This window comes from Barbus barbus (assembly GCF_936440315.1).
Source record: "Barbus barbus genome assembly, chromosome: 50".
In the NCBI taxonomy this organism is placed as follows: domain Eukaryota; kingdom Metazoa; phylum Chordata; class Actinopteri; order Cypriniformes; family Cyprinidae; genus Barbus; species Barbus barbus.
The window spans coordinates 12,626,161-12,648,039 of NC_136728.1; the positions used below are offsets into that span (position 1 = coordinate 12,626,161).

The 21,879-nt window shown below is 35.9% G+C and overlaps 1 long non-coding RNA gene across 1 annotated transcript in view; it reads left to right on the plus strand.

Moving 5' to 3' along the window:
• LOC306868481 overlaps positions 1-21,879 on the plus strand; it is a 105,367-nt gene that overhangs the window by 78,884 nt on the left and 4,604 nt on the right. The gene's annotated exons all lie outside the window — the stretch shown is intronic.

The window sequence follows — 21,879 nt, forward strand, 5'->3', positions numbered from 1 at the left end:
ATATTTTTAGGTGTTTCAAGGATTGACGCCTCTTGTTTGATTTAGAGCAGTAGTCTTTATACTCATAAAACAAAAATGTATTTCAACCTGTCACCTTCACCTTTTAACATTTAACAGCCTACAGGTGTCCAGATTTAGACCAGGGCCAGTCCCAGATCTCACCTGAATTACATCAAGGCTTCCTTGTTTGTTAGTCCTTTAAAACTGTTTTAGATTCATGATGTCATCTTGAAGAGGAAACTTTGAAGAGAAAAGTCACAGTTCTGACCAAAAATAGAGCAGAAAACCTCTTTTATCACGTATACTTTCAGTGATGTGTAATTTCCAAAGTGATACTAATTCTGACTAATTAGCCTACATATTGAATAACAGTGTCGGGAATGCTTGCTTCTAAAAGTAACTGTTAGTTACTTTTTATAAGTAATGTGCTTGCAATGATACCACTAAAAGTTGCATATAATGATTATTTAATGCAGCATACATATTTACACAAGTTTATATTTATTTATTTATTAAGGCCCGTTCACACCAAGAACGATAACTATAGTTCTAAAAGTATTAAAGAATAGCAGAGTCCACACCACAGCTATAACGATAAAGGCACAGAGAAACGATATCGTTGGAATCACTTTCAAAATGATTTTTTTCCCCCAGTTGATGAACGATAAAAACATAATGGAATATCGTTATCTTTATAGTTATCGTTCTTGGTGTGAACAGAGCTTTATTGTTATTAATACTGCTGTTCAAAAGTTTGGAATGGTTTTTGTGATTTTTGTGCTCTTTTATGGTCACTATTTGAACAAAGATAAACAGTGATATTGTAAAATATTATTACCATTTAAAATGTATGGTATCTATTTGAATATATTTGCAAATGTAGTTAATTCCTGTGACGCAAAGCTGAATTGTCACATGATCCAAATCATTCTAATATGCTGAAACAATGTTGTGCTGCTTAACATTTTTATCTAAACCATATTTTTTTGAAGGATAGAAAGTTCAAAAAGAACGGTGCTTGTTTGAAATAGTAATCTTTTGTAACATTATACATATCTTTACATTGTAGCTTTTAATGAATTTAATGTGCTCTTGTTGAATAGAAGTATTATTTTCTTTTTTTCTTTTCTTTCCAAAATCATACTGCCCCCAACATTTTGATTGTTACAATAATGTCTATATATCTTATATAGTTTTAAATGCATGCTTGCAACCAAGGAAAAACAAGACCTGCTTAACAGATCATTTTTTTGGTCAAAAACAACAGATCAACTTGATGACTTCTAGAAAGTTTAGTTGTCACCTCGCAAGAGCCCTGCTATCAGGTTTATGGTCTAATTGTATGCTTTCTGAAAACATGCCAGTTTGCTATCCCTCGCCTCTGGAATTCTTTATCTAGTTGTCAGGAAGTTGTGTTACCAAGGTTCATTCATTCACAGCTCATGTGATGTGTTTGAGGAAATGACTTGAGCTTTGAAACATTGTATTATCTAATTTTTACCCCTCAGGATATCCCATATAGAACTGACCACAGCACACGAGCCAGAGATAAGGCATCACGAAACAGATTTCCTGACAGTCTATGGCTGAATTTGGATAAACATACTAATAGCAGTTTGCTATTTTTTCCCTTTTCTTGATAGTTTACATGCAGGCAATTCAGTGGCCACCTCTTTTTCTGTCCAGTGAGTTCACACGCAATTTTACACTTTGATGAATTCAAATGGAATTGAGAGAAAAGACAGTTTTGTGGTTGGGATTTCAAAACACGTTCCCTGCTCACATGGAGTCCCTACTGAATCAAAAGAATTCATTGTTATTGCTAATTCATTTCGTCAGTGCTTGAAAATATTCAGATTAATAATGGAACAAATAATGATTGGATGAGTGTTTAGAGGTAGTCTTGACTTTTTAATGCGTAATAGGCTCCTTTAAGCATCCATATCCCTGAGGTTCCTCCCCAAATCATGATGGAAGAGCTGGCAATGGCTCTGTAGCGGAGCTCTTACAGTCATCAAGTGATTTTCAACACTTCCTTCAAGCTCCAGTGCATTGCACAACAAAAACCAAAACACAGGCTCTGGCCAACTCCTAGATGTGTTCCAAAAAGAGCATCCTAAGGAAAAAGAGGAATGGAACTAATTTAGAGCAGAGGAAGTCATGGTTTTGGTCATGGTTTTAAATGGAGACATGCTCTAGGAAGTGCTATTTTCTACCCAATTGCATTGCGTTGGGATACTACTCCCTAAATAAGGAATAAGTGGCTCCAAGAATTTTTTATTTTTTTCTATTTGATTGAAAGTCGGTATGTGTCTTTTGGCAAAGGTAAAGCTGATTGAAAGTTATAACAGTGGTTTGGCAAAGTACAGTTTAACTCTGTTCCAAACCTCAAGTGAGCATTTTAAGAAATTATACTTTCTTCTAAGATCAGTGTCATTTTAGCATAATTAAGATGCTATTTGTTTTTATTAATATTTTAAATTATTTTTTTATATATATATTGTTAGTTGAACTTTTAGTTCAAGTTTTAAGTAATTTATTTGTCATTGTTTAGTTTTTTTTTTTTTTTAAGTGTCTATGGTGCAAATTGTAAATAAAACAAAGACTATTAAAGAACATTTCACAGGAAAACAATTTCAGTATTTCCAAAATGTCACATTTAATTTAGTGTGTCAGTTGTTGTTTCTTTGTAATCGATTGTGAAATTTACTAGCAATTTCTTAATAAAAACTGTTTTCTGAAAACTGAAAATAGTTTTCAGTCATTGTAGTTTTTCATTCATTTTTATTTCAGTTTTAGTTATTTTAGTATGTCAAGTTAAACGAAACAAAAATGGTAAATGCTGGCAACTAGCTGACATAATAATTTTATTTTATTTTATATTTCCATTAGCGCTTATTTTATTTCAGGTAAGGCAAATGTTTATTTGCCTTAATGAAAGACATGAATACTTTTATTTAGCGAAGTGAAGACAATTAAAATGTTACAAAAGAAAAGATTTGCTCAAAGAATCCTGAAAAAAAGTGTCACAGTTTCCATTAAAATATTAAGCACAAATATTAAAAGACTGATAATAATAACAAATTTTCTTGAGCAGCAAATCAGCATATTAGAATGATTTCTGAAGGATCATGTGACACTGAAGACTGGAGTAATGATGCTGAAAATTCAGCTTTGCCAGCACAGAAATAAATGAACCTTTAAAATATATTAAAATAGAAAACTATCATTTTAAGTATTATTTAAATATTATGTAATGACATTTCACAATATTAATGTTTTTACAGTATTTTTATTTTATTTCAGGAAACTGATTTTTATTGTTTTAGTATAAGATTCTGCGAAATTTCCAGGCAGTATCGCATACACTGTATAATTCACAGAGCGAGCAATCCCATAATACATTGCGACAACCTCAGGTGTTTTTACCCAATATTTGTGTGTGCTATGGTTAGCATAATGCTAACATTACAATCTATGTGTTTTACATAATTATTGCTGTTATTGGTGTGCATGTGCTATATATGTGATACATACGGTGAGGTTGTATGGATGTGGGTGTGTAATAGGCTGTTTCAGGTTTAAATTTATCACTGTCTCCATGTGTAAACCCTTTTTTAAATCCTAAATTAAACTCACAACCATTTGGAGATGATTGGACTCAGTAAAGCTAGATTAAAAGAGCTGCTTTTTACAGGTCTCGTGTAAAATAAAGCTCCTGTTTCATGGTTTAACACCACAAAACAGGAGACAGTAACACCTCCAGACATTGTGCTCTGGAGCAGCTTTGAGGGGCTCAGGGGCCACTTCCGGCCAGCTCATTTTAGAGGAGCGCTACCTCTTTTTTCCCATGCACCACAGCCGGGTAGGTAACCAGACGCAGATGGTACCTGTTACCAGCACAAACCTTGCTTGTTTTCCTTTGTTTGAGTTCGAACCCCGCCGGTGGTAAAGGGGGAGCAAAACTTTATCATTCTGTTCACTAACAGAAAATCACTGTTCGAGGCTGGGGTCTTATCAGATGGCAGGATGTGGGGGAACAATATCCTACCTGCTTAAGGATGTAGATGAAACCCCGAAATATGAGAGATATTACAGTTTTAGTCACATTATTCGTTTTTTTACTACAGAAACTTTAACTGATATTGTATAGCTTCATAATGTGAGCAGTTAACAGTTACTCCTAAAACATAGTTTATTGAATGTGTATTAGTTACTTTTTTCTCCCTACCATTTTGCATTGTTTATAATAAAGTTTTGCCTTTGTTTGTATAGAGCAAGCACACAGCATAAGAATACAGTATGTTATTGTTATGGGCAAGTGATATTTTCAAATTAAGTATATAATAATAAATGTTATTTATATTTGAGAAAAATAATAAATTATTAGTGTTTAGAATATATAATAAATATATTAATAATAAATTCAAAAGTAATGCACATTATTTGTAAATGTATTGGTATAAATATGATAAATTCAGAAAGTATACTTGTTTGTGTGGCTGGACTGCATTAAAGTTAGTCAGTTTTGTGTAATAATTATTGCTTTATTAAGCATAACCGTAAATCTTGAAGGTGGATGGGACATCTCATCTGCACCCTGGAGTTTTTCCAACTATGACATGGGGCATTTTAGTGAATCAGGTTCATCAGAGAAACAGCATTTAGTGGGAAGTTTAAAGATTTTTAGATTGGTCCTGCACACAAAGTTTCCCCACCATTCATTTATCCTGTTAATGAATCACACATATGACGTTGTGTTTATATATAATACGCTAGAATTATTTTTGAAAGCTATTAATACTTTTATTCAGCGAAGACGCATTTCAGTAATCAAAAGTGACAGCAAAGTCATTTAAAATGTTACAAAAGATTTCACATATTTCACATAATTGCTCAAAGAATCCTGACAAATTATTGATAGCAATAAGAAATGTTTCTTGAGCAGCAAATCAGCAAATTAGAATGATTTCTGAAGGATCATCTGAAACTGAAGACTGAAGTAATGATGCTGAAAATTCCGCTTCGCATCACAGGAAAAAATTAAACTTTAAAGTATATTGAAATAGAAACCCGTTATTTTAAATAGTAAAAATATTTAACTGTTTTTACTGTATTTTTAATCAAATAAATGCAACCTTGGTGAGCATAAGAAGCTTAAAACATTAACAAATTGTACCAACTCCAAACTTTTGAATGGTAGTGTATATATAAAAATAAAGTTAAAATAATAAATTCTGCCAAACTGCCAAACCGGGTTCAAAGCTCATTAGAGCTCAGCATTCTGCCAAACAAATCCAATAAGCTAAATGACAATGAGCTGTTCAGGTCCCCCAGCTGTCAGGCTTGTTTCTCAGTTCCGCTGAAGTAATCGATGCTCCACCTACTTGAATTTCACTGATAGTTTACAGTAACCTATAGGGGCCGTCTCTTCCCTCCTATTCCAGTGGTTTACAGTGGCCCTGAATGCGATATGTGGCGTGTTCTGGACCCGACAGTGTCTCAGGAGGGGGAATGTGTTTGCAGTGTTGCGTTTCCTTGTTGAGGTGGTCACGTTCCCTGTCCCTGGTTCTCTATTCATGCTGATAAGACTTACCGCGGGCGGCTCAGGCTCTGGAGGGGCCATTTGTGCACAAACAGCGGTGTGAAAGGGTGCCAGCGGAAATAACACGAGCGGTCCAGCCGATAAGATTACATGACCCTCACCTTTATCAGACCAGCCTGGGAAAAGCGCTGGGGGGGTCGATGAGTGCGATCTCAGCGTCTGTTCACGGAGCTGTGTGGTGTGGGAAGCTGAACTTGGTGCATGAGAGATGACAGATAGTAACTATGGGAATTATGGTTAGTTAGATGGTACATGGAATTTTGTGTGGGAAAAAAAGCATGTTTTTATAAGTAATATCATATTTATGATGATGGTGTGGCGGCGAATGCATCATCAGTCTTGGTAGTTTGTTGTGACTGTCTTCAGGGGGTCTTTAAATGCGTATGATTATATATCAGAAGTTCTCAAAATTTCCCTTGCTGTTCTTACATACATGCTTGAATCATACGGTTTCATAATTATGAAAGAGCTACTAAAAATTTGACTCTTTTTTTTTTTTTTTGGTCTCACCATAAATTTCCACTGTAAATGTATTCTAATTATTTGTTAATTCAATCATCTAAAAATACATTTTTAATAGTTCAGTTAATATGTATTTTATATACTCTATAAGAATTTTAGCTTGCACTTAATTTGAAGGTATCCTAATTATACATTTAAGTACGGAATAATAATAATTAACTACATGTGCTTACTATATGGTTAGGTTTTGGATTAGGTTTGGCTTAGAGTTGCTTGCATGTAATTATGCACAATTGATTGTTATTATAATAGTAAGTACATGCAACATTTGTAACAAGGACACCTTACAGTGTTACCCAATTTATTCTAATATATTTTTACACTTAATATGTATTATAGATAGATTTCTTATTCAGCTCTTCATGCACACACATTCATCTTCCAGTGATTATTCTTCATTTATCACTCCTTTTCTCTTTCTAAGTTTGAAACATATGCACGTACACACACACACACACACACCCTTCCGATCTCTCACCCCTTCCTCCTCTCAGTCACACATACACACCCTATACTAATCATTTGTGCACCTTTCATGTCATAGTGAGATTGTCACCTCCCTGTTCAATCAATTTTTCCTTTTCCTGTTTTACAGAAAAGTGATCATACATCCTTGTTTAATAAAACGGTAACCTCTAACTATTAACAGACAACTGAGTAAACCTGTGACGGATAGCGCACTACCTGGTGTTGCCCATAGAGGGCGCAAACCAAACAAATCAAAGTCTGTCTTTTCACTGTTGACTGGTACAAGCGATTCAGAGACAGAGGCTGAATATAGAATAGCGAACTAGAATATTACACTTACCATTTATTTATGTATTTATTTATGTGTCTAAATACTGAAAATCAGCACAGCATACTTAACTTTGCCTGCTATTTGTAAATGCAACAGAAACCAATAAAAAATTTAGTTTGATATATTGTTGTCATATTAACAACATTATGTTGCATGCTTAATTTAGCAGATGGTGTTCAGCTAACGGAATGAGTTCAGTATGTTATATTTACATACAAAAATAATTATACTCACACACACCCATTTGTATAATGACACAGGTATGGCACAGGTATTACAAGGTGAAGGTGACTTTTCAGGACATTGACCCATGTCTCCACTTCCCAAAACGCTTCTAAATCATACAGAGTGAGGTTTTTTGGGGGGAAAGTAGAAATGCACAGTCTCCTGTGAGGGCTAAGTTTAGGTGTAGGGCAATAGCACATACAGTTTGTACAGTATAAAAACCATTACGCCTATGGGATGTCCCCACTTTTCACAAAAACAAACGTGTGTGTGTGTGTGTGTGTGTAAAATGGCATTTTAGTGCAATTCATTGTGGGATAGAATACCCAGCACATACTGCAAATTACTGTAATTGTTGTTGGTCATATTCTGAATATGAACCTATCCTAAATTACTTAAGTGATCTAAGGTTCACCTGTCTCTCCTGACAGTATGTTACATCATCACTTTGCAAATTTCCATATGCAAATCAAAGTTCACCCTGGGCTATTCGCAGTTATTCCTCATTCCCAGCCATCATACCCCAGGGAATGTTCCTGTCATGTGAACAATCTTCTCTTAGTTTGTGGGTCATAGGGCTTGTGGGGCATAGCTGACCTTTAACTGGCATGGTTTAGTCAGATGAGATGGATTCGGCTATTTTGAGGCTAAAAATGGCGAAATTAAGCAAATTCCTCTGTAGAAATGAATTCCAAGACACTGGAAATTAAGTTTGATTAAAGAACAACTGAATGCCAGCGATTTACTTCATTAACAGGGGAACAGTTTTACTGTGGGTTTGTTAACTGTCATTGCTGTTTGATGTTAGAATGATTTTTATAGCACATTATAAAACAGATTGATCCTGTCCTGGTTTCTGATTGGTCAATACAGCATTCAGGCTGTACTAAAATATACAACATAGCTGTGACACTGATACTCTATATATCTCCTCAAAGCACTCATAAATGCTTAGCAAACTACTGTTTTATTAAAGGTTTTTATAAAAACGCAGCGTAACCTTTCCAAACCGACTGGAATACCATCGTCCTGATGATCTCAGCAGTAACACCAATCCAACAGCCAAGTAGCATAAAGGAGCTTTTCATGCAAATCAGGCTGAGATATAATGAAGTCAACATACTGAAATGACATGCCGATTATAAGGGCAGAAAATAAAGGGCTGACGGATGAGCCGGACCAGTTCTGGTTGGCATGTCCACTTAAATACCAGCCACTTCCTGTGCAGCTCTGGGCTTCAATGCTTCTGACTGTCAGGCGGCTGAATGAGGCAGTGATTGTACGCATGTATGTGTCTACATGCTTTGCTTGTTTCTTGCGTTTACAGCATCGCAAAACAGCACGGCTTGCGTCACAAATTGCATGGCAGATTCTTCAGCTGCCACATCTGCTCATTTGCATAAATGGATGCTTGAGGTATCCAGCTTTCTTTTTTCATGTTTTATCATCTTTAAGGAATGATAATAATAACAGAAATAGGTTATTACATATTGAGCTTTTTCACTTTCTGCCTCAAAGAAAAAATAAAATAAAACAGTTAATTGTGAGATAAAGTTTAAAATTAAAATAAGAAATAAAGTACATTTGTGAGATACAGATTTACAAATACAAGATATAAAGATGCAATTGTGAGTTACAATGTTATAAAGAAATAAAATTGCAATTATGACATATAAAGTCACATTTAGGAGAAATAAAGTTTCAGTTGCTATTTTATTTTATTTTACTCTGAGACAGAAGAAATTCATCTTTTAAACTCAAAACAAATCAGCATGTATATATAATTTCATAGGCACATCATGGTTGATTTGACTCATGGAGGGTCCAAGGTGATATCAGACATTATAATAATAATAATAAATTATAGCAAATTAAAAAAAGAATGTGATTGGCTTGTTAATAAACAAACAGAAGAGAAATGGGGAGTTAAGTAGACTTTGCCAATTTAAAGTGACAGAACAAGTACACTACCATTAAAAACGTAAGATTTGTAAAGTTTTTGAATGAAGTCTCTTATACTTACCAAAGCTGCATTTATTTGATCACAAATACAAAACAGTAACATTGTGAAATGCAGTATTATTACCATTCAAAACAACAGTTTTCTATTGTGATGTATTATAAAATACTATTTATTCCTGTGAAGCTAAACTTAATTTTAAGCCATACCTTCAGTCTTCAGTGTCACAAGATCCTCCAGAAATTCGAATATGCTGATTTGATGCTCAAGAGACATTTTTTATTATTACATTATTTCTTACTATTACTTTATTACATTTTCTGCTTATTAAGGTTTTAATGGAAACCAGAAATACATTTCTTTGATGAATACAAAGTTCAAAAGAACCGCATTAATGTAAAAATGAAACCTTTTGTGACATTATAAATGTCTTTACTGTCGCCTTTGATCAATTTAATGCATCCTTGCTAAATAAAAGAAAAAACTTTTTGAACAGTAGTGTAGTCCTGATCTGATACTGACAATATAAAGTCCCCAGCATCTGCCTGGTCCTCGTGCCAGTGCGCCCTGCCAAAACCACTGCCACACTTGAGCAGATCGAATCCGCAAAGGTGCTCGCTTTCCACAGGTGACAAATCTGGCAGCCCGCTGGCTCTGTACTGGTGGGCCGGGAGGAGGCATCCCACCGAGGACAGTTGTGGGTCGGCAGGAGTGTGCTGATAAGGAGAAAAGTGTGTGTGTGAGAGGGGGGGGGGGGGGGGGGGGCAGTGGGGGGTTATGGATTGGCCACAGCTGCAGGGGCGAGTGGTCAGCCTAACAGACAGCTGAAGGATAGAGAGGAAATGACTAAAATAAACTGCATGTGATGTGTGCGGCCTCGTTCTGAGTGCGGCACTCCACCACTGCAGCTAACACATCTGGCCCGGGAGACGCACACCCTGTTGACGTAACGGACATAAATATTTAAAACGCCACAAAGGTCGCAGAGTTGATTCGCACCGTCCAAAAGTGTGAGAAAAGCTTGTACAGTGAGAGAAAAGACAGTGTGCTTTGATACGGGCCAATCATGAGTCAGCAGCTAAGGACATGCTAGTTAGCGTAACAGTTAGTGGAAACAGGACTGTTTTATATGATCTTCAGGTTACTGGGACTCCGTGGGAAAGGTTATAGGTTGTGTTTGCCTTACCATTGTCAACAAGTCCCACTCTACGCAGACCAGAGCACCGTATGTCATGCTGTACGGCCACTGTGCTGGGAAGCACCTAGCATCTCCGAGCTGTTTGTTTAGCGAGTGGCTCGGTGACCTAGAAATGTCAAACCACTGTCCTTAACGCTGCTGAAGGACAGGCGGTCCTCTGCTACCAGTCTCAAACTGAAACCGTGTACTGTATGCTATTTTGAAATGTATGTCTCTCTGACATGTCTTCTGGTATATACATGCAGTAAATATGTGCATCAGTGACTAAAACAACCTGCTGTGCCTAGAAACACAATCAAAGCAGATAGAAAGTGGTATAAATTGGTTGAGTCACATTAAAAAAAATTTTTTTACACTGGCAGCATAGATAACAGCTACGTCTTGTTGTATTGTGTTAATTTAGCAAAATCATCTACTCAAGTCTATTGCGGATATAGATATTCATAACTAGGGTTGCAGACATACAGGCAACTTGACCGGCTTTGACTATTCCAATATGGCGGACGGTTACGTATAGTGGCCCATAGAAACAGCAGCTAATAAGGCATCTACCTATACATATCTATGGTTTTAACAATGTATTTGTAGCTGCAAAAGTTAGTAAGAGTACCTGAACTTTGAACTTGGTAGTTGCTTTGCTGTCTATGCAGGGTCAGAAAGCTCTTGGATTTCATCAAAAATATCGTAATTTGTGTCCCGAAGATGTATGAAAGTCTTACTGGTTTGGAATGACATGAGGGTGAGTAATTAATGACAGAATTTTCATTTTTTGAGTGAACTATTCCTTTAAGCATTGTCTATGAATCCGGGAGTATATGTGTTGCACAAGACAAGTTTTGGCATATTGTGTGAAAAATTTGCCAGTACTATTCCTGTTTAAAAGAACAAGAATTATATTGTATACTTCACACACTAGGGTTAGCATTAGCATGTCAGCTACTCTGAGGTGCAGCAACCCAGGACAGACTCGCCTCACCTCAGTCCTCACCCTGCCCCCCGTACCGCTGACATTTGACCTCCACTCTTCCGTCTGCCAATGAGGTCTGACAACAGCTCCCTTTACAAAGAACAGGGTCTGACCCTGGCCCTGTGAGTGTGTGTTTCATGTCGACTCGAGCCGAACTGAGAGGGCACAAGCAGCTCTTTGTGGGACAGAGGTGGCTGGGCCCGGTCCAGAGAAGTCCATGCAGCTGTTCAACACTGACAGCAGCTTCATTCGCTGCGCTCCGTGTACATCTATGTGTGCGTTGTCGTGACGGTTTGTGGTCTTGTTAATAGAGAGTAGACACTTTATAGATGTTCTGACTGGAGGTAAATGACGCAAAGTAGACTATTCAAAGATAATTCAAAGAGTTGCTTTCATAGTGAGAGTGGCTGTGTCCAACATGTAAAGTTATAGTCACATGACATGTTGTTTGAAAGCAGTTATTTTAAATAGTAAAAATATTTCATAATATTACTGCTTTTGCTGTATTTTGGATCAAATAAATGCAGGCTTGGTGAGCTGAAGAGAATTATTTAAAAAACATTAAAAATCTTAATGTTCAAAAACTTTTGACTGGTAGTGTATACTATACACACACACACACACATACATATAAATTCCTGCTGAAACTTCAGCTTTTATATAAATAATAAATAAAGAACTAAATAAATATTGAAATATTACATTACAATATTATATTATAAATATTTGTAGTAATATTACTGTTTTTACACCATATTTTCAGCCTTGGTGTGCAAAAGAAACTTCTTTTCAAAAAAAAAAAAAAAAAATATATATATATATATATATATATGTGTGTGTGTGTGTGTGTGTATATATATATATATATATATAAACTAATATATGCATTATAAATAAATAGAAAATCCATAAATAACTAAATAAATATTAAAGTAGAAACAAATATTTATGGTAATTGGATTTATATCCAACTTGTGTCGTTTACATTTACTATCCCCATTATTTTATCAGTTTTTTTTTATTGAAATTTTATATCATCTCATATGTCTATCCAGCTTTTTCCTCTCTGCCCTAGTTTGGTTTTTCTAGTGCACCTTCACGTGCTGGGTTCTGATTCCACCAGAGAGGACCTGCCCAAACCTGCCTGATCATTTTTCCAACCTGAACCCGGCTGTCAGTGCTGGTACTTGAAGAGGAACCAGTGCTTTGTAACACAAAAGTGCATGGTTTATGTCCCATTAAGCCTTCTTAAACAGAGCAGGCGGTGAGGGGGGCCACAAAGCCACATGTTGTGTTAGCTCTGAGTGAGGAGATGGCAAGAATGCACTCCCCCCTGATTGGGCCGCTCCCCTGGTTTTTGCCACTTGTATGTTTGTGTGTCTGTGGGTGGACGAGAGAGCACTTAAAGCATGGCTGATCACAGAACTTGGACATTTAAAATAAAAAAATTGTAGTTTTTCACACCTGACGGTTAAAAACATTACAGGTTGGGACTTAAGTAGAAATAGAAACAGAAAGTATTCATGCCTTCATGTGTGCTCAAGGACAAAGAACTGATATGGATTCTACACGCACATCCTTTAAGCTTATTTGGATAGTCAGCATGGATCCTACAAAGGTGTGTGTGTGTGTTTCCAGAAATGTGAGCGTCCTACCATAGACTTCAGCTACACAGATTCTCAATGTGATAAGTTCATCAAAGAACAGTCCAATAAGGTGTGGGAGTCACTATCAAGCACCATTTGAAGGTGGGACATCCTGTTGGGACATTCTGTGGGACATCCTGACACATGGTCACAGGAGCACATGGCGTGAGAAGAAGGCAAGATTAATTGCTTTAGTAATCTTATTTAAAATTATATGAACATAAAAAATATGTGTGTGTGTATGAAGGTGTAGAGAAGACATTTGTCAGGTTTTATGATTTTTTTATTTTATTTTGCATGTTCAGAAATTCAGTTTTTCTTTTCGTTGCCTCAGGGCAACATTGCACAATAAGGGGTAAGGAAGCAGGGGTCCACAGCTCCCATCCCTAACCAGGATTTCCCATTATGTGTGACAAAAAGGGAAGATGCAAGGTTCCTGGGTTCAAAGGAACACCCAAAGTGATGTGCAAAAAGTGTAATGTGCACCTCTGTTTCACAGCAGAGAATAAATGCTTCTTGAAGTTTAACAAGTTGAAGTTTCTTAAAATCTCATTCCATGAAGTACATGATATGACACGACACACTACATCAGGGCTGGGAAACTTCGGTCCTGGAGGGCCACTGTCCTGCAGAGTTAGCTCCAACCCTAATCAAACACATCAGAACAAGCTAATGAATGCATTTTAAGATCAATAGAAAGCTACAGGCATGTGTGTTTGATTAGGGTTGATTAGAGCTAAACTCTGCAGGACAGTGGCCCTCCAGGACTGGAGTTTCCCAACCTTGCACCACGACACAAACCTACGTCTGGATCAAATGCAATATATCAATGTGTTTTAGGTGTTTTTCCCTTTTCACTTAATGATTTCTTGACATTTTTTGACAGATTTGTGATTTTGAATTGCTCTCTGAACTTTGTCTTATGATATGTGAATGGAGAATTTCCTTCGTAATTCTTTACCATTGTTGCACAATGTTGCCTTGAGGCAACGAAAAAAATTTTTGGGATGGGGGGTGGTCAAAAAAAATGTTTTATCAATAAAATGTTCCCAAATAAACCCAAAAATGATGTGGAATATTTTTTTATCGTGCACCATCAAAATGCATGCAGTAGAGGGTTAATGCTGATAAGTTAAGTGTTATTGTAATTTAAAAAAATCTGTTTTGTCTAAAAAAGAAATATGACAGAAATCATCGATTTGCATGTCCAAACTGGGTCTATCCAATCGAGTTTTACCTTCCACTGATCAGCTTTTTTTCATTAGGGGTCTCAAAATTTATGGAAGTTTGTTTCAAAAAATAAAAAAAGATAATTGCAACTTAATCTCACAATTAAAACTTTCTCTCTAATTCCTTGTTTATATTTCACAATTCAGACCTTTTTCACAATTATGAGATTTAAATTCAGAATTATGAGATAAATGCACAATCGCGAAATAGAAATGCAGAATTCCAAGTTGGAAATGCCCAATTCTGAGAAAAAAGTCAGAATTGCGAAATAAAAAACTTGCAACTGCAAGTTAAAAAATCAGAATTGTGAGATATAAACTCAGTCACAACTACCTTTTTATTCTTTACTCCATACAACAAAACTCAATAAAAATTCAGAATTCTGAGAAAAAAGTGAGAATTGCGAGAAAGTCATATCTCATAATTCTGACTTTTTTTTTTCTCTCAGAATGGCGAGTTCATATCTTGCAGTTCCGGCTATAAATTTTTGTTGATTTTTGTGAGATAAAAATTTACATTTACCTTTTTTATTCTGTGATGGAAACAGGCTTCCATACAAATTTCCTGATGGCAGCAAATACAAATGGTTTTTTAACCATTCATTTGAAATATGTGCGGTTTCCGGCACAGTTTAACAGTTGGTGTTGTGATTCATCTTTCCATATCTAGCATACTCATATCATAAAATCTAGCAAAATAAGTCATTTAAATATGTAATAAGACTATTAGAAATAAATTCACACCGTAAACAGATAAAAATAAATAATAAAATGGATGGGGAAAAATAGATTGGCACAGTAGCTGTGCATCAAAAATCACGTCAAAAATAATGTGAAAAATGCATATTCACTGAGAATTTCCTCCTTGTCCAAACTAACTAACTTTTTAAACTTACACTTGAAAAGTGCTTTTATTTTCTTCGGCCACGTCTTATCTCGCCTGGCCACCAAGCTCCAAAAGAGGTGCACGACGCCCTTCTGTGTATCCAGTGTTTTTCAGTTCTTAAGAAACCCCACAAAACTGCAGAGGAATGGCTTTTCTTGGACTATTCAGTCTCAGTCCGTGTCTCTCTGTCTTTTTTGCTGTCTCTCCCTCTTTTTCATCCCTTGACAAGGTGAAACAGTTCCATCAGCGTGCGCTGCCGCCAAAGAAACATCTGCGTGACACTGTCAGCTGTGAACAAACATGGCTCTGAAGTCCTCCCAGGATATAAACAGAGACATGGACAAAGACACAAAGACAGAGGAAGTGATTCTGGCTTAATCCTCCACATACTCACTAAATGGGAAGGTAAACCGTCCCGCTGGCAGAGCGGGAACAGACCAAAGACATTGTCCGTACTTCCAGTATTGCATACTTGTTTATTCAGCTTTTTTTTGTCCATACATATATCAAAGCATTTTGTTTAAAAAGCGAGATTGGAGGCATTGAAGAGGTGCGTTTGGACTTGATGCCAGCTCTCGCTTTTGACGCCCACCTGGATGACACTTGTGAACAGCTCTAACCACGCCCGCAAAACAAAGAGCAACATTCCAATCATTATGTTAAAGCTCTTTTTTCTTTTCAGACAGAAACAAAGACAGTATTAAGATGAAAGGTTTGGAGAAGAACATGATAAAGGAGCAATGACTTTTTGTCTTCACATTTGCAAGTTTCCCCTCATGGTTGACAACCCTGCTAAATAAAAACCCTGCTAAAAAAAAAGTTTGGACCAGCATGAATTTCCATGCTGCTGGTTTATACTAGTGAGTTTGGGGTCGGTCAAGCTAGTTAATAACCGTGTTAAGTATCTTGGGCACCCAATATGATGGTTGGCCATCAAGAATCGGTACTGAAACTGAATCAATTCCATTTTTTTTTTTTTTTTAACTGAAACAATATGATTCTCATGATGTTCAGTTCTGTTAACACTCCCTGAACATCAGCTTTCTTCCGCTATTTCTGGTGCATCAAACATGAAGTGCGAGTAGTGTTGTCATAGTGACAAACAAATGAAATCTGGAAAATCTGGAAACGGTTGGATAAAAAAAAAACTCAGATGATACTTTAATCATTCTGACTCTTCTGAATCATTTGGAGTGAAGTTATTGCTTCTGATGTATCCACTTTCAGTCAGTAACAGTTTACTGACTAGTTGTTTATTTGACAGTGAGTCATTTTAAATTCAAATTTATAGAATAGCATAGAATTAATATAATATAATATTTAATATAACATCACATAATATTTGTGATTTTAATAATGCTAATGAATTAAATCATGCTATGTCATTTTTCTTTTTCACACTTTATTTTATAGTCCAATTCTCGCTATTAACAAACCATTAACTACGACGTTTGCCTCAATAAACTCCTAATTTGCTGCTTATTAATAGTTACAAAATAGTTACAAAAATTTACAGATAATGTACTCACCACCTTGTCATCCAAGATGTTAATGTCTTTTTTTCTTCAGTGGTAAAGAAATAGTTTTTTTAGCAAAACATTTCAGGATTTCTCTCCATATAATGGACTTCTACAGTGCCCCGAATTTGAACCTCCAAAATTCAGTTTAAATGTAGCATCAAAGGGCTCAAAACGATAACAGGCGTGGAAGGAGAGTCTTTTCTTGCGAAAAGATTGATAATTTTCAAAAAATTTTACAATTTATATACATTTTAACCTCAAATGCTCATCTTATCTAGCTCTGCATGAACTCTGTTTGTTCCGGTTCATGACAGTTAGGGTATGTTGAAAAACTCATCTCATTTTCTCCTCCAACTTCAAAATTGTACTACATTGCTGTTTTACCGTTTTTTGTGAAGGCCGATTAACCTTCTTTGCATGTTCACTTTGTAAACACTAGGTCGATACTTCTGCAGCGATGTAGGACGATTTTGAAGTTGGAGGAGAAAATGAGATGTTCTGAAAGTGAACTACTCTTTAAGTTTAGGTATTGGATAGGATTAGGGATGTAGAATATGGTCGTGCAGAATATGTGCTTTATAAGTTCTAATAAACAGCCAATATGTTAATAATAGGCATGCTAATAAGCAACAAAGCTTGAAGTCCAGTGTGAAGTTTGCGAAGTCAGTGATGATTTGGGGTGCCGTGACGTCTGCTGGTGTTGGTCCATTGTGTTTTATCAAGTGCAAAATCAATGCAGCTGTCTACCAGGAGATTTTGGAGCACTTTATGCTTTCATCTGCTGACAAGCTTTATGAGATGCTGATTTCCTTTTCCAGCAAGACTTTAGCACCTGCTCACAGTGCCAAAAGCACTTCCAAGTGGTTTGCTGACCATGATATTACTGTACTTGATTGGCCAGCCAACATGCCTGACCTGAATCCCGTATGGGATATTTTCAAGAGAAAGATGAGCTGAAGGCTCAATAGTGCCTCAGCAGAGCCACAGGCTGATCGCTTCCATGCCACACCTCACTGATGCTGGAGTTTGTGCTAAAGGAGCCCCAACCAAGTATTGAGTGCATAAATGAACATACTTAAAAGCACTAGAACTTTTCTGTTTTGCAAATCCTTTTTTTTTGATTGATCTTAGGAAATATTCTAATATATTGAGATACTGTATTTTTGACTTTCGTGAGCTGTAAGCTTTAATCATCAAAATTAAAACAAAAAAAACTTTTGAAATGTTTTACTTGACATTTAATGAATCTAGAATATATGAAAGTTTCACTTTTTGAAATAAGTTACAAAAAAGAGAACTTTTTCACGATATTAATTTTTTTTTAGATGCACACCAATTTAAATAATTTAAGAAAAATGATTGCTTCTTCTAAGAAATTAATATTCAACCAGAATCATTAAGCACTGTTGGAATCAAACCAAGGATTGATACCCATCATTAACAAAAACACAGCAAATGTTGATGACCAACTTTGTTGTGGAAGAACCTTCAGTCACATTCTTTGCTGCTGCAACTAGATGCTGCTTTTCTCAAGCAAAAAGCATGAGTCAGCAGTCACACACACATATGCACATCACACCAAGTGGTGTAGCAAGAAGTGAAAAAACCACATCATGCATTGTCTTATAAGCTTCATTAACACCGACAGAGTAACATTTACATCTATCAGAAGGTCAAAGACATCTCTTGTGGTGCGCAGACTGTGGGAACCCCATAAGTCATGTAATCTGCTGTAACAGGAGGGTGCGGATATTTCAGCGCTAAGTCAGCATTCAGGCAGAAACACGCACTTATGCCACACCTACAGCGGTGCTACATGAAACACAAACCACATATACTCTTCTATGCAATTGACAGTGACGGTCCCTAACAGGGGACAGCACCGTTTGTGTCAATTAACATGCTTGAAATGGTCGATCTAAGAAGGCTTGCTGGTTCAGCTAGTTGAAGGTATATTCCAGGGTTCTATCGTATAGTTAAGCTTAATTGAAAGCATTTGTGGCATAATGTTACTTACTTTAAAAAGCAACAGTATGGGTTGCAGTTAAGCACTTACAATGCACGTGAATGTGGCCAATATGTAAATGTTAAAATAGCGTTGTGTGTTAGCGTAATTTCAGTGTAACAAAATTGCCTACTAACCTATTGTAAATAACTTTCTAAAGTTATTTCCAACATTACAACTTCACTGCAATAACACCATAACCACCAAAATGACAAAAAATTGTTAATTAAAAGAGCTTTAGGGCTCAAATGATACTAGGCTATATAATCAGAATCAGAAAGAGCTTTATAGCCAAGTATGTTTGCACATACAAGGAATTGGTTTTATTGTCACAGCTTCCAGTACACAGAGATAATAAAAAATAAGATGTGAATAAAATGCACATATATATATATATATATATATATATATATATATATATATATATATATATATATATATACACACATATAAATAAACCACAATAAAATAAAATAAATTAAATAAAGTAATAATAATAACGAATTGTATGTACAGGTGTGCTATAGACAAAAATATAATAGAAATAGAATAAAAATAAGAAATAAGATGTAGGGATGTACTAGGATGTTGGGTGATGAATAAATAAGATTATTGCACGAGAACATTTAACTATTCATGAGGTAGATTGCCTGGGGAAAGAAACTGTTCTTGTGCCTGACTGTCCTGGTATTCAGTGCTCTGTAGCGCCGACCAGATGGCAAAAGTTCAAAAGGAGATGGCATGGATGTGAGGGTTCCTTTTAACAGAAGAATTAATGTATGTGTTCTTCTACGGGGAAGTCGTGGCCTAATGGTTAGAGAGTCGGTCTTGTAATCCAAAGGTTGCGGGTTCGAGTCTAGGGCCGGCAGGGATTGTAGGTGGGGGGAGTGAATGTCCAGCGCTCTCTCCACCCTCAATACCACGACTGAGGTGCCCTTGAGCAAGGCACCGAACCCCCAACTGCTCCCCGGGCGCTGCAGCATAAAATGGCTGCCCACTGCTCTGGGTGTGTGTTCACGGTGTGTGTGTGTTCACTGCTGTGTGTGTGCACGTTGGATGGGTTAAATGCAGAGCACGAATTCCGAGTATGGGTCACCATACTTGGCTGAATGTCACTTCACTTATTAGTTTCACTACTTCCAATGTAAGTGCCTTAGAATAAAAAAACTCAGAAATTACTATTACATTTAAAAAATTGAAGTAGAAAGACTAAGTAGAATTTTTTTTTTGTAAAACGTACTCCAATAATCTCTAGTTTATTAACAGTTTTTTATTTATTTATTACAGTATATGTAAACTTTTTATTATTATTATTTAAAAAACTATAGATCCGTCCAAACTATTATGCCACATAATGCTGTCGACTGGTAACATCCAAAACACTACTTACAGTTTTTTTTCAACCACATTAGCACCTGAACTTGATTCAGTATTGAATCAATAACAATTCTCTTTTCACAATTGACCACCTGTGTTATGTATAAATGAAAAAGGAATTGTCTTCATCTGTCTTTTCACTATCAAATCAGGTGCTTTCATTGAAAGCCCCCTAGAAGCGTGGTTCAATGGCACATGCACACTAAGTACTCAAGTTTCAAAGACATTTTTTTGGGTGATAATAGTGCTGCTTCAAAATGCAGAAGGAACAATGGAAGAACTTTAGTCTCACATCATTTATCTCCTGAGTTTCCTGAGAGTCTGAAGCCTGGGATCTGCTCCAGACATCTGCCCATTCACACGCTTTGTATGCGTACTTCTTGCTCACTTTGTTCACATTGAAATATGTGTTTTGACAACTTCACATCTCAGTAGCTTTAGGGATGCAACCGGTTCCCCCTCACCCCTTATTTCCTCCTCGTGTGCTGGGGCACATTTGCTCTTTCCTGCCTACTTTCTTTCCATTCCTCCCAGGTGAGCTGGACTAATAAGTCTTGATGGGTCCAGACAGCACTGAAAAACTCACCTGTCTGCTCACCTGTCAATCAACCAATGTGCTGAACCCAGCTAAGAAAAATACGTTCTAAGAACATTTAGCAAATTACTTCTCTGAACATTGTTTCTTGGTTATGCAAATGTTAGAGAAACTGCTAAGGGAACAGTATATTTTAGCAATCATTATGTGAACATTACTTTTGAATGTTCTCTGAAAGATATATAAACAAAACTTTTGTGTTAGCATTTCCAGAATGTTTTTAAAGACAATATAACTTTAAATGAAGATTCTATTTAACATTCTCTCAAATTTTATTCACTTTGAGAGAACGTTAGCTTCTCTGTTAGCTGGAAAGAGAAATGCTGACTAGTACTGCTTATAAGGGCTACATATCGATTTCTCAATTTTATTCGAGTCTCATTTTTACGAATAAACATTGATTCTTAAATCCCAAGAATAGATTAGTCTAGCCTGTTTTCATTTAATGAACGGAATATTGTAGTGCGGCTCCCATCCAATAAATCGCAATAAGCTTTGTACTTTATTTTTCATCTCCTCAGCTTTTTCCGCATTAAATAAACATGAATGAACATCTGAAGGTATGTTAAAAGAAAGAGTACAACTTACCGAAATCCGTACTCTGTCACATGTCACATTTACCTCAGAAAATAAACATATTCCGTGATTATAAACTCGTTAGTCAGTTTCGATATATTCCTTATAATATTTTACTGTTCTTCTGTATTTAATTTACGTTTGAATAAGTATGTCAAGTTTTTATGACAGCCACTATTTAAATGTTAGTAATACTTTACAATAAGGTGTCATTTATTAACATTAGTTAATGTATTAACTAACATGAACCAACAATGAACAATGCATTTATTACATTATTTATATAATACAGAAAATACAGTTGTTCGTTGTTTATTCATGTTAGTTCACAGAGCATTAGCTAACTTTAACAAACACAACTTGTGATTTTAATAAAGCATTAGTAAATGCTGAAATTAACATTAACTAAGATTAATAAATGCTGTAGAAGTATTGTTCATTCTTAGTTCATGTTTACTAATGTTGTTAACTAAAGTTAACTAATGAACCTTATTGTAAAGTGTTACCTAAATGTTTATATTTCAAAAAACGAATTGGAGTAGGAATATTTATTTGTAAAGTTAGTTGGCAATTTTAAATTCATTGAGTGTAATTTAAGTGTTTCTATACAAATCGGTTAATTTTAAACCCCAATATGTAATTGTAAAGTAGTAGCTGACTCTCATGTATATTTTACAGCATTGGTTGAGAGATTTGTTTTTCCTTGAGAAAATTTGCCATGTACTGTACCTGATATATATTCAAAATAATCAATATTGAATCGAGTCAA